We start from the raw sequence: 13977 nt of genomic DNA on the forward strand, positions 1-13977 counted from the left end.
TATGACACTACAATGTAGGATCAACATTCTTCAAAATGAAGTAAAGCACTAAGTTCATAACGACTGAATGTTTAAAATCAGAAGCTAAAAATATGGGCAAATAGATTATCATATCACCAAGTTATACGTACCAGTTTGTTGAGAAAAAAAAATGGAAGATCATTCGATCATGTAGAACTTACTTTCTAAAAGTTAAAAATGATTGGCCCATGCAGGCCTCGAACCTGCGACCTTCGCGGTATTAGCACTATGCTCTAACCAACTGACCTAATGGGCCACCTGTTCAGAGGCGGAGCCAAAATTCGAAGCTTGTGGGTTCGAGGTTCTAATTCTTTAAAGTTACTGGTTCTTAATTAATAATTTGTACATATTTGACAAAAATTTTAATATAACTATATGGTTCGGACAAAAGCTACTGGGTTCGGCCGAACCCACACCCGAAGGGCTGGCTCCGCCCCTGCACCTGTTTGCTTGCCCTCAGGTTACTAATCGCATTTATACATGCTCTTATTTATACCTATATGTTAAATAATTCGATAGTGCAAAACCTCTTTTACACCGTGAATGAATAGAAGTTAAAGTGAAAAAATATTTTTTCAAAGGACATTCAGTTAGACCCCATTCATGACAATTAATAAATATATACGCCTGTGAAGAAAAAAAAAATTTACTATCAAGTAACCTAAATGATAATTGCATGTTAGTATGTTACCATAATAAGCTAAACAAACTATCTAAAAAATATAAGACAGACAATGCTTTTCATCAAGTTAAATTACACTAATAATGAAATAATTCCTGAATTTGTTAGCAAGTCTATATAAGTTAAATCAATAAGAAATGTGTAAGGCAATCCCTTGGTTTGTTTGAAATTAAATATTCTTACAACCTATTCCTTCACCCTTAATTAGAGCTTTTGGTGCTTGAAGCTCTGGGTATGGAGTTGTCGATCTTTGGTAATTAGACGTGGAACCCCAAAGCAGATACTCGGTGGGACCAAAAAAGAAAGTGATTTGTTTTTTGGATCACAGTACCATTACACAATGAATCCGAATTAGTCGAATTCCAAAGAAAATACTACATGGGACCTTGTTTCTTGGACAAGATCGAGTACCATTACACTGTGAATCCGAATTAGTCGAATTTCAAAGCAGATCCCGTGTGGGACCTTATTTGTTGGACCAGAGTTCCATGACAATCTGCAGATATTCTCTGTTATAAAATAATTGCTTTGCCGAGGGAAGTTTTCTATGAGAGAGGAAAATGGATATACAAGATATTGAGTGCTCATTGATTGCAGAAACTGTGAAGGAAGAGTCCAAGAAGAGGGGAAGAAGAAGTGATGAAATTTTGGCAGAAGTGAATAAGCTGTTGATATTAGCAGGGCCTCTTATGTCTATCAATTTTTTGTTATATTGCTTACAGGTATATCTATCATGTTTGTGGGTCATCTAGGGGAGTTATCTCTTTCTGGTGCTTCAATGTCTACTTCTTTTGCCTCTGTAACTGGTCTCAGCTTGTTGGTTAGTAACCTTTTTTCCTTTTACCTGTTGTAGAAAGGTACCTTATTTTCCCGGTTACTAATTCCACTCTTTACGGATAGTTAGTTTTAATTACCTTTAAGGTGAGCTGTTAGTGTGAAAAATAAAATTAACAATGTCCAAGTGGACGCTAAACCCGTTACCTGTTGTGTTTTTTAATAGTGGTTCTATAGCATGAGCCAAGAGGTCCAAGACTATAGGAACTGGATTTCAAGTCAGTAATTTCTATTTTATCCTTTCTTCGTTTAAAAATAAGTGGAGTTGAGAAAATCCAAAATCTAGAAAAGGTTGATGGGCAAGGGGAAGGATGATTTTGGAATGTACGGATTGTGTCTGAAACAGTGTTGCTACGGGAGAACTAGGAAAAAGACTAAAGCTGAAGAAATGGTCAAAACATATTTGTTTTCATGTGGCAGTCAGTTGAAAATAATACTTGTTTCTCTAGCTAAAGCTAATGTTACTAAATGATTTCTCTTATTAAAGGGTTAGATTGACAATGAATGGACTGTTACCATGTCAAACTTGTTCATTGAGCATTTCATGTAATCCTTACACTAAAAAATATGAGGTGCTTGTACATGATACCCATGTTTCTTCATAATGGTTGTGTCTGGGCCAACCTGCAAGTACCTCGACCAATCAAACAAGCAGCCTGCTATAGTCCACAAACATTCTAGAGGGGTTAATAATGAGCCTTGTAGCTAGGATTTGAACTTAAATCTTCAGATTGTTACTCTTATGCCTCAACCATCCAACCATCTAGGGGCGGATTTATTGTCCATTTTATTGCACATGAACCCATGGTCTCTCCTCAAAACTAGGTATTTTGTGTAGATATTTTTTTAAATTGATCTAATATTATCTGCTTGCACCCATGCTCATAAAGGGCTGAATTGTGCACTTGGTTGAATGTTGAGTTATTTACCTAGAGGAATAGGGATCAACCCTCACTTAATGCATTTTTTTTCTCCTTTCATTAGTGGTCCACCTATGTTCTAGAAATCCTAACTCCGCCTCTGCAACTATCCATAACTGATACATATGTAACCAAGTTCATGTTGGATAGATTTTTGTATGGCTTTTAAAGGAGTTCATAGAAATTTACTTCTTTAGTTATTTGAGACCAACTTAAAGGATGCTTTATCATTATTATTATGGAACTATATCTTGCTTGAGCAGATGGGAATGGCAAGTGCATTGGACACTTTCTGTGGGCAATCATATGGTGCAAAGCAGTATCATATGCTCGGTATCCATATGCAAAGGGCAATGCTTGTTCTTCTACTGGCCAGTGTTCCTTTGGCCTGCATTTGGGCTAATGCAGGGAATATTCTCGTAGTATTGGGACAAGATCCGGAAATAGCAGCTGAAGCAGGAAGTTATGCGCGCTATATGATTCCGACTCTTTTCACCTATGCGTTTCTCCAGTGTCTTATTAGATTTCTACAATCCCAAAACAACGTGGTACCCATGATGTTCAGTGCCGGAATCACTGCTTTTCTGCATCTATTCAGTTGTTGGATTCTGATCTTTAAATCTGGCCTAGGCAACAAAGGTGCTGCTGTGGCTAACGCTATATCCTACTAGATTAATGTCTTAATGCTAGTTGCATATGTCAGAACATCGCCTTCCTGCAAAATCACTTGGACCGGATTTTCTAAAGAGGCATTTCATGATATTTGGAAATATCTAAGACTTGACATTCCTTCAGCGGCTATGTTCTGGTAGTGTTCTTAATCTAAGTGCATATATGTATATTCATCAGAGGTGGATGTAATGTATAATCAAAGGGTTTATCTGAACATAGTAGTTTTTGCTTTTCTTGACACAACTTAGAGATTTGGTCATTTGAAATGATGGTTCTGTTGTCCGGACTTCTTCCAAATCCAAATCTAGAGACCTCAGTTCTTTCTATCAGGTTAGACACGATTATACTAATCACAATCTAAAATCTTATGTCATCAAAGGGTTGCTAATTTTGAAATATTTCAGCTTTAATACATATGCCATGGTGTTTATGATACCTCTAGGACTAAGCGGTGTGAATTTCCTTTATATGCTTTTTCACTAGTCAATTTGATGGCTTTCTCCTCAGCATAAGAGTTTCAAATGAACTAGGCGCGGGACAACCTCAAGCAGCTCGTTTAGCAGCTAGTACTGCAGTATTCTTGGTGGCCACAGAAGGCATTGTTGTAGCAATAGTGTTGATTCGGTTCGTAAATTGTGGGGCTACTGTTATAGCACTGAGGAAGAAGTAGTTGGATATGTAGCAGAAATGCTAGTCTTGCTAGCAGGATCCCACTTCTTAGACGGTATCCAAGCAGTGCTTTCAGGTTTGTCCAAATTTTTGGAATATTAGTCTCAAAAATTGAGAGCGGCCCGGAGATACATATCTAACTCTATTGATACTTGTTGCCAGTTAAATGACTATATTGACCTTATAAAATTCAGGTACTGCAAGAGGCTGTGGGTGGCAAAAGATAGGGGCAGTTTTCAACTTGGGAGCTTATTACCTTCTCGGAATACTTGCTGGTGTTATATTAGCTTTTGTCTATCATTTTGGTGGAAAGGTATTCCTTCATGCTCCTCATTTTCCTTCGCATTTCTGTCCCTGAAATTATGAAGTGGTTTTCGTGCTTTTCAGGGACTTTGGCTGGGAATCACTCTTGCCCTCTTTGCACAAGCACTACTTCTTTCAATAGTTACTCTGTGGACAAATTGGGAAAAAGAGGTAAATGTGTGTTTTCACTTTTATGACTCGTCGTTCTCAATCTGATCTTTAGTAATTTTCGCTTGAACTCTTGGCTGAGTCAGCCAGAATGTTGAATTGTGTTACCAACTCATCTAAAAGCTCAAATTGTTAATGCGAACACACTCTATGAAGTATAGCAATAATGCAAGTCTCTCTGTGCTTTGTAGGCAAAGAAGGCAGTGGATAGGGCGACTCCAGAGCTAGCATAGAAGAAAATGCGGAACGACACTTCAAATAATGCAAGGTGGAAAGTTTTCCATCCAAATAATATGGCAAGATGCTCATAGTTATAACTATTTTTTCTATACATCAAGGGGGAAAACTAATGGATATAGGAAAATTGACCACACCAGATGCCAATTTAAAGGAATTTTTGGTTTTCCTTTTGCTTGAAAGAACATGCATGCTATTGACCGCATTCAAAATAAGTGGAAACATCTTTAGGTTAAATAGATGATGAAAGTGATTCCGTATCTGATAGTCTAATGCTATTGAACCAAATTGACTACTATTTTGGTCAGCACCATGTTAGGAGAAATTGACAAAATCCTTGAAAAAATGCAAAAGGTGCAAAGTAAAAATTCAAAACCTCAACGAGAATGTCCACTTCAAAGCTATAGATTAAAGGGCTTAATAGTTTGACATTGAGTTTAATTTGAACTTGATTTTGATTTAATCGTCACAAACACTTTCAAGAAAGTCACGGACAATAATTCTAGATCAAATGTTAGGAAGAATTAATCTTGAGCTTGGATACCTTGAATTATTGAGTAATTTACCTACTCTGACGTGTTGTACTACCTTTGACAGCAAAACATGTAAATAAATACTTAGAAGTTATTGTTTTTTTCAGCTTTCTTGCTTCTTGTGATTTCTGATGAAGATTGTGCATGTCAATTGGGCCACGTGGTATGGACGGGTTCAACTAGAAGCCAGCCTATGCCGGAGTTAACATAGGATGAAAAGGATGGTCGTAATCTTGTGTTGGTTTTGCAATTTATTGGGTTGTGGTCAGAGAAAAACAGAGTTGAAAACTCTACATTCATTTTTCTACTCATGCTTCATCATCCAATAATTTACATTTGCTCATGATGAAGATTGTGTTTATGCTTTTGGAGATAAATATTCAACAATAAAGTCTCCTCTTTGATGCTACAGCATTTAGGCCAAGCTGCGAGCTCGTGGCACACGGTAGGCCAATATCCGTCTCACGACATCACCACCTCCCAAAGTTTGGGCGCGGAGTGCGGGAACGACGCTTATGCGTGACGCGCAGGTAGATGTGTTATAGGCCTAATGGCTTCGGGCACAACTTGCGTTCAAAGACTAAATGGTGTTATGGAATCGAAGAAACGGGAGAGAAAATAGAAGAGAGAATGAACATAAACTCATTTGATTAATTCATTATATTGTTTTCTGCATTGAAAATAAAAGACTACATCACTATTTCTAGAGAACTAAAGGGAATAAAATAAAAGGAAATATGTTATTTTCCTTATAGATACTAAACTGAAAGGAAACTAAATATTCTGTAATTAATGTAGATCCAAGAATTAGAACGAAAATAAATATTATAGAATATTCCTACACTAAAAAGAAAGTAAACATTTCTACCATTAATTAAATAATAAAGTAGAAGAACAGTAAATTTTAACATTCCGCCTCAACATTCCCCTCAAACTCAAGTTGGTGTATCCAATTTGAGTTTGAGACTTGATTCTTCTCCTTCTTCTCAAACACCATGTAAAATTATTTTCTTAATCCATCTTCACTAACCAATTGTGATGGTTTTCACTTTTCATCAATGAAGATTTGTAGAGCATTCAAAGATATATTGATGCTTGGCATTAAAAATTATCACGGTTTGGTTAAAAACATAACCAAAACAAACTGATTAAATAAACTGATAGTTGTTTGGGTTTGGTTTGGTTTGGTTTTAAATTTATTTATTTAAAAAAAAAAATCGATATAACTGGTTTGACTTGATTTTATTAAAAACAAACCGAAGAAAAAACCGAACTAAACCGTCAAAAGAATATACACAATTTTTATAATTAAATATGTTTAATTTATTAATTTTCAAAATTAATTTAAATACTTTGTTTACTTTTTCATCAAAATTTTCTATATCTCTATTAGGCTAATGAACTTTTCACATTGAGCCCTTTTCATAAAAGAAATCTATGAATACGAACTCATTTAATCAAAGAAAAACCTATGAGATTTACCTCAAAAAAATAGTTGTACTTCTAATGAACTTTATTCACTTGATGAAAGTTGATTGATCTCAAGACATTTTCTCCATAATCCAAGAAAATTATAGCTCCCACAATAAAAGGGTGATAGCAGATTATAAGTTGGAAAAGGATGGAAAAGCCTTCCCTATTCGTATGGAAAAAATGAAAGAGAGAAATACCATTAAGCTTTCAGAAACCGAAAAACTGAACCAAACCGCTAACAACCAAACCGATGCATATGTATCATATTTGATTTGGTATGGTTTTATTTGGTTTTTAATAATTTAAAAACATACTAAGTTGGTTTGGTTATGGTTTTAATAAAAATCGACCTGTGGACGCCCCTACTTGGCATGGTTCAAAATAAGTACAGATAAAATTTATATGGATTAAAATAGGTATTGATTAAAAAATGGAGCCCGATAAGTGAAAGTGAACATGGGATAAAAAAAAGGGCCCTAACAGGTTAAAAAAGGTTGATTGTTTTTTAAAGCAAAACTCACGGATCCATGAAGATCAATGAAAGCTCTGATACCACTGTTAAGTATTCAAAGAAATGGGAGAGAAAATAGAAGAGAGAATGAACAAAAACTCGTTGCATATATGCATTACATTGTTTCTTGCATTGAAAATAAGGCTAAATCACTATTTATAGAGAACTAAAGTGTATAAAATACAACAAAATGTGTTATTTTCCTTTTAGATACTAAACTAAAAGGAAACTAAATATTCTGTAATTAATATAGATCCTATACTTAGAAAGTGAAACACAAGGGTGGGGGGGGGGGGGGATACTAAATTGTAACCCTTTTTCAAATTATGTAAGTCGACTACTAAGTTAGGCAGTCGACCTTTCTGCAAGTCTTTGAAACTTTGTTAGTAGACAAATAAAGATAAGTAGTGCAATGCATAAATAAATGAACACATAGATTTTTATATTGGTTAGAATCACCGGTGTGGTGCCTAATCTAGTCTCCTTGGGTTACAAGGGATTCCTTGGAGTCGCATGGTAGAGATGGTTCAACCTGAACCATGATTCGAACTTGGACAGTTTCCAATTGTCCTCTAGAGATAGCCTCAACCTATATAGCCACCTATCTTCTCTTTTCCTTTTCTAACACTACAAGACTCAACTGACTATAGTGCTTTTTACTAGACGAAGAGTAAATAGATATTTTGATCAAGTGAACCTATGATTGTCTTTGGCTTGTGAGGTCTCTTTTTATAGCTGACTACTTCACGTATTGAGAGATGGCAGTGAATCAATCTTTTCATTCGATTGATTCTGATTGGCTCACTCTAAGGTAACCAAAGGGATTTTGTCCTGAACTAGGGATTTTGAGTGATCCCTGATTGGTCTTGAATCTTCATTGTTATCATATTTTCTATGTAGCTTCAGCATGAACCTTTTTCTATTGACTGACATGCTGGACATCCGAGATCTTGGATCTTGTAAAATCTTCTATTGTATACTGTCCTAGTTGTCTTCTTTCCTTGCATAGCTTCGGACTTAATCTCTTGATTGACTGATTAGGAGATTTCCTTCAATTTTGAATCTTGACTTGCGCATCCTTCGGAGATCTCCAATTAGGTTTTCCTTTTATTTTGATTGATACACCTTTAATCGTGATTGGCTGAGCTGGTTCCTTCCTTCCTTCGTAAGATTTAGTGTATCCTTTTCCTTTTTTGGTTCCTACAGAGAAATAGTGACATCATTAAAATAATCACTCTTACTATCAAGTTAATTCATGACGCTAACAATCTCCCCCTTTTTGATGATGACATCCAAAAAAGGAGTTTGACATTTTACTTCCCTGTATTTTGTGATGCTCCCGCTGAGTTGATGCTCCATGCTCCCCCTGAGTTTCCTTAGCTGCCTCTCCCCTTTTGACATCATCAGAAAGGAAAACAAGCACAAGCACATATATGCAGGTAACATAACTAAGCAACCTACTTTAACTACATAGTTTTAGGGAGGACATAAACAGTCCTCAGAGTTTTAGCAAAAAAAAAATACAAAAGTACTGTCCGAATAATCAAGCAAACCACAACAAGATTAAGCACCCCTTTTCAAGAAGTATTTGAGAGTGTTGATGACTCTCTCAGAGAAGGAGTTGTAGAAGGTTTCAATGTCTTGGGAAAGAGTGGAATATGAGTTTTGGACAGCCACTGCAAGGTCAGTATTAGATGTGATAGTTCCTCTATTCAGGGAGTCGACTCGGGCTATCAACTTGCTCACAGTTTTTACTCCTTCCTTCTGCAGTCCCTCCATACCGACTTGCAATTTCCCCACATCAATACCAACTGTTGACACCTAATTTTCGCCTCATAAAACGCATATTCTAATTTTTAAATTTCCTGAGTCCAAGACAGAGTAAGGATGCCTTTTAAAATTTCAAAAATTTAAAAATCTCGAGAAAACTGCAAAAATTACGTTTAGTTATTGTTCTGTAAAAATTGACAATTACAAGAAATTACGAGTTATTTATTTTCATAAATGTAAGTCAAAAGAAAATGCGTATCCCGATCTGTCTAAATTCGGGAAATTCAACAATTGAAACGACGTACGAATTACGGTTCATTTTTTACCGCATTTTTCACATCCTTAAAAATTATCTGGAACTATGTCAATATTAGGCTCGTTTCGAAACTAACATTCTAAATTTTCGAGTTTTAAAATTTAATTTAGCCTAAAATAACTACTTTATTTAGTTATATAGGTGTTTATATTACTTAAATTAAGAGGTCTGGGGGGAGGGGGGTTGAATTTAGTTTTTAGAAAACTTGAAGGAGGAGCATATTAAAATAAATGGAGGGGGGGGGGGGGGGGGGAGTTTAACTAAAAAAACTTTCCACCCTCTCCCCTGTTTCAGTTCACCCGACTCCTCTTCTCTCCTTTGAAGAGAAATGACAACGACGTTAGGGTTTGATCTCCAGCCTAATTAATGGCATCTCATGGCTATTGTATGCCGTATTTTTGAGTGTTTCCACCCTCTATCATGTTTTCTTATGGTTCCCAGGTATATATTCACACAACTCGTCTGTTTTGGTCTTTGATTTTGACCCGAATAGGGCTGGGGATGTTGCTCGGGTCCTTCACGTGTGTAGTAGCCATGGGTAAGGCCTTGAGCATCTAGCCAACTGGTGCACTACTCACAAAATATGAAGGACCTAGGGTAATTTCCCATAGGTCCCTTCCAAAATCGGGAACTAGGTTTGGGGCTCTTATCTGTTTGGGTATGATTTGTTTTGTTTACTATATGACTAGGTGTACTATTCCATTTTTTGGCTGATTTATTAGAATTTAGGGTACAGTTTGTTGTATTATGTGATTTAGTGTTTATTTGTGATTGGATGTAGTACGAATTAGGGAAAAATTGTGTCACGAACCAATCCACGAGTCGTGGTGGCACCTACACTATCCCCTCAAGTAGGCGAACCACATTCCCAATAACAAGTTAAATAATCGAAAAATTAAGGAAGAAGAAGTTATCAAGTCTTAAATACTTATTATCACTAGAAATGTCACGACATCCCCAAAATCTAGTCAAACGGTATAAGAGCGCTAAACATAGTCCGGAATACAAGTCTGGAAATATTCGAAGGCTACATATAGTCTGTCGAATATAAAAACAGAAATAAATAAAGGAGGTCCTTCAGGGGCCACGGATGACCAAGTAGCTCACCCTGAATGACTAGAAGATGTCACCCTCGCGTATCAGCCACGAGGTGTAGAACTGGAGCTTGGATTGTACTCTGCACTCAACAAAAGTGCAGCAAGAGTAGTATCAGTACAACACTAGTACCGGTAAGCATCATAGGCCGACAATGATTAGATAATGCATGAAGAAGTTGAAACCAACAAGTAGCACATAGAGCAAACAGGTATGGTCACGTATCATATACAAGTAAAGTGTAAAGGAATCATGAAATCAACCAAGACAGATATAATTCACCAAATGATCAGTCAAATATATGAGTGGATGAATGCAATGCAATGCAATAGTCACCTCGCTCACTCCACTCTCGTACACACATGCTAAGGGCAGTGCCTCAAAGCCATGACCCATGGGGGACCCGCGAAGTCCATGTACCACTCGTGCTCTCCGGCGGAAACCTCGGAGGCTTTCAATCACTCTCGATCTCCGGCAATGACCTCGAAGTCTCTCTGTCACTCTCAATCTCCGGCAAAAACCTCGGAGTCTCTCAATCACTTAGCTCACCATCATCACAAGAATAATATGGAAGGCATGTCATGCATGATATCAGTCTCAACAATATCACCAATATACAATCAACAAATACAAGTCATATTAATGTTACCATTCCTTTCCATATGATGAGTGAGCTAGTATGTGACAGAGATACAAACAGGTGATAATCACAGAAAATAACACATATGGCGACAAGCCCACATAACAGCTGACAGAGCCAACCTAATTGGAATCCACCTCCACTTCATGCCCGAAGGCCTATATGCTATCCCCGTCACTTTCTACAACTACATACGATTCTCTAATCAGAGTCTAACTAAAGTAGACCATAACCTACCTCAATGCCGAGCGGGTGCCACGAACAATCAAACTAATGCCTTCCCTTTGCGTAGAGCCTCTGAATGATCAAAATCTATCAAATATGCGATCTACATTAAAATATGAATCTAAGGACACCCATATTGCTATATTTATATTCGAAACCCCAAAAACGCACCCCGAAAAGTGGCCTTGGGCCCACAAGGGCAAGATTGGAATTTTATTGAAAAATAATTTCACCCATTATCTAAGGATCATATATTTTTAAAATTAGTCAATTTCATCCATAAATGGACTCTCAAATCATTAATTCTCATCTCTTAAGACTAGGGCTCAAAACTTTCAATTACCTCAAAATCTTAACTTAGGATAAAATCTAACTTCCCACATCTCAAATACCATGAATTTAAAGGTGTTTATATGGCCAATACACCTAATATCCAGTTACATATACCTAGCATATCAAAATGTAGTCACAGAATGGAAATCATATGAAGAATATTCAAACCCATGAAAATTTCGGAAGTTGTATCTAAGAAACATTCTTTTCGTACATTAGTGTTTGCTACATTCATCTTTACGGTTAGAAATTAATCCATCATGAAATAATCATTAGCCTTCATTACATTAACTAATCATCATCACTTAATTAAAATGGCAAATTAGAACACTTATTTTATGTCATCAATGGAAATATTGAATTGGCCCTACAACACATGGTGTAATTAGATAACGGAAAATTCTACCAAGGCTTAATACTATATAAATTATTATATGTAAAGATAAAAGGACAACCAAAGGGAGTTGCCCAATTTGCCAAGAAAAGCTACAAACGGGTGCTAGAATTCTCCATATTCACAACAAGTAAATTGAACCCACAATGTCTAGAATCCTAATTTTATTCCCTCCTCAATAATCTTTTAATTAACCTCCTCATCATTATTTAATCATTGTTACCCATTATTGCATAATAATTATATATATGACTAACTCAATTAAACTACAACAAGAACCAGATATAAATGAAACATACCTGCACTAACTTCCGGCCACGACGTTCCCTGTCAATATTGCCCACAGTTTGTAGTGTTAATGTAAATGTTAAAACCTCACACCAAACTCTCTCCAATGGAGGTTAAACTAGTATCTGATGTCTTATGATAACTCCCTAACTTTTTATGTGCCACATGAAACGTAACTGCCCTACACTTTTTTTTTCCAGATCACATACTAATTTGAGGACTAAATATAACCTTTAAGGCCCTTGCACGTAAGGAATATAAGGTGGGCCTAGCCCAATAGCTTATTACAATATTGATCCACTTCACTTATTCACTTGGCCACTTTGAGTACTTTAAAAATTTACATACTCCGTCAAATAATCTATTTACTAAATTATGCCTTATATGTGTGCAACTCATATTCCTATAAGTAGCTATTCACACACATTAAATAAATATATTTCAAGAATTACCCATCAATTAAATCGCCGTGCCACCCACTCCGCAAGTCAAAAATACCTTTGTAAAAGTACGAAAGTGTATTTTAGCGAAAATGAGACCAAAAGTGCTAAACGACCAATTGGGTCGTTACAAATTGTGAGAAATCCAGTTGGCTTTTACTGAATTTGAATTGGTAGAGTTTTGAAATTACGGGGGAAAACTGGGGGTATTTTAATTGGGAATTAGATTTTTCCATTTCTATCCCTAAACCCTATTTGAGTTGCTATAAATAGAAGGTCATTTGGCCATTTGAAGGATCCTTTTTTTTCTGGAAAAAAAAATTCCTTAGTTCTGAAAATATCATAAAGCTTCCTAGCCTATATACACGAAATATACTCTATACTATATGAGATATACATTACAATATACTATTACCTACTGGAAATACCAAAAACTATAGCATATACTATAACATACAAGAAGAATTTTTTTTTTTTAAAAAAAAAAGATCACCTTTAAAAGGGTTTCCAAGTGTTTGTTGAAGTGTTGATCCAATCCCCCTCATTTGATCTTTAGGTTGCCCTACAAAAAGGTAATATTACTATTTTTAACCTATTTTGTTCTGTTATTTCAGTTTATATTGTTAATTATGTTGCTTAAATAATAATGTGCTATTTGGCTTATGAAATTGTTTTGAATGTTGAATGTGATAATAGAGTTGTTTAGGTGTATTTTACTATTGTTTAATAAGTGTTTTGAAGCCTTAAAATGCTTGTTTGATTGAAAAGGGACCTATTCTGTGTCCATGGTTACTGTTTCATTGGATTTTTCCTTTGATTTTAAGGAGTTGAAGTTTGGTTTTGAGTCTTAAGGCATTCAATAGTGATATTCTGGTGTTATTTGAAGGATGTGATGTCTTGAATAGCTTTACACATGAATAGAAGGGTTTGTTTGTGTTCTGACTTTATTGTTCCCATTGATTTTATCTTAGTCTAAGGTGTTTGATTTGATCATATAGGCCTGTCGAGTGATTTTATGTGGAGTTTAGTGTTGTGTTAAAGGTTATGGAGCTACTTTTTTTATGTTGTCATGGTTTTATTGAGTTATGAAGACCTTTGGTTTTGATTGAGACTGTTTTTGTACCCGGAGGATAATCATCTTAGCTTAAAACTATTTTGGACTTTAAAAGTGGAATGGTTTTCTCTTCTACTTGTTACTGATGGTTAATGTTGTCTTAAAAATGGCATGAGATGTTTTGAAAAGATTTAAGAGTCTTTAGGAAGGAACTGAAAAAAATCATTTTCAAACTGTTGGCGGTCTGTGCCTAGGTCTGTTTGTGTATGTCTGTGAATCTCTTGTTGGTTTTAAGACCAAGGTTGGGAACTTGATGTATTTCTGATCTTGGAGTATCCTTTAAAGACTGTTATAAAGTTGAAAAAAATGATTTTAAAACCTGGAAATATGTCCTGTGTG

The 13977-nt window shown here is 35.8% G+C and overlaps 1 non-coding gene and 1 pseudogene across 1 annotated transcript; one reads left to right on the forward strand and one right to left on the reverse strand.

Moving 5' to 3' along the window:
• Positions 1-203: 203 nt before the first annotated feature.
• On the reverse strand, positions 204-277 carry TRNAI-AAU (transfer RNA isoleucine (anticodon AAU)). Its single transcript has one exon. It is a non-coding gene; the product is annotated as a tRNA-Ile (tRNA).
• A 541-nt stretch (positions 278-818) lies between these two features.
• Positions 819-5389, forward strand: LOC132603281 (protein DETOXIFICATION 16-like; annotated as a pseudogene).
• The last annotated feature ends 8588 nt before the right edge of the window (positions 5390-13977 follow it).

Source organism: Lycium barbarum, chromosome 7 (genome assembly GCF_019175385.1).
Source record: "Lycium barbarum isolate Lr01 chromosome 7, ASM1917538v2, whole genome shotgun sequence".
Classification (NCBI taxonomy): domain Eukaryota; kingdom Viridiplantae; phylum Streptophyta; class Magnoliopsida; order Solanales; family Solanaceae; genus Lycium; species Lycium barbarum.